This window comes from Neopelma chrysocephalum, unplaced genomic scaffold (assembly GCF_003984885.1).
Source record: "Neopelma chrysocephalum unplaced genomic scaffold, ASM398488v2 Primary Assembly neopelma1_84889, whole genome shotgun sequence".
NCBI classification, from domain to species: Eukaryota; Metazoa; Chordata; class Aves; order Passeriformes; family Pipridae; genus Neopelma; species Neopelma chrysocephalum.
Genome location: NW_020914902.1, coordinates 1 through 559, shown reverse-complemented (window position 1 = coordinate 559; position 559 = coordinate 1). Strand labels below are relative to the sequence as shown.

The window sequence follows — 559 nt, the reverse complement described above, 5'->3', positions numbered from 1 at the left end:
AATGGCGAGCGAGAGGGGGCGGGCTAAGGAGGCGACGGACCAATGGGGCGAGGAGGAGGGGCGTGGCCGGGCGTGGCGCGGCCAATGGGGAGCGGGGAGGGGGCGGGGTCGGGGTCACGTGGGCGCGGTCACGTGACGGCGATGGAGGGGGACGGCGCGTACGAGCCGGGATTCGTCGGGATCCGGTTCTGCCAGGAATGGTGAGGAAAACCGGGAATACCGGGAATTGCGGCGGGAATACCGCGGGGACGGGCTGGGAACACAGCGGGGATCCGTGGAGATTCCCCCCCCCCCCGGAACCCCCAGTTCCCCTCCCAGTAACTCCCAGTCCCCCCCCAGTAACTCCCAGTTCCCCCCCAGTAACTCCCAGTTCCCTCCCAGTAACTCCCAGTTTCCCCCCCAGTAACAACATGTTGTATCCCAAGGAGGACAAGGAGAACCGGATCCTTCTCTACGCCGTGAGTGACCCCAAACTGGGACCAGTAATCCCCCCAGACTGGGACTAGTAACCCCCCCAAACTGGGATCAGTGACCCCAAACTGGGACCAGTAACTCCCCC

General features: G+C 65.3%; 1 long non-coding RNA gene across 1 annotated transcript; it reads left to right on the top strand.

Moving 5' to 3' along the window:
- Nucleotides 1–117: 117 nt before the first annotated feature.
- LOC113979589 lies at nt 118–553 on the top strand. The gene is made up of 2 exons (XR_003537920.1): nt 118–200; nt 426–553. It is a non-coding gene; the product is annotated as an uncharacterized LOC113979589 (long non-coding RNA).
- The last annotated feature ends 6 nt before the right edge of the window (nt 554–559 follow it).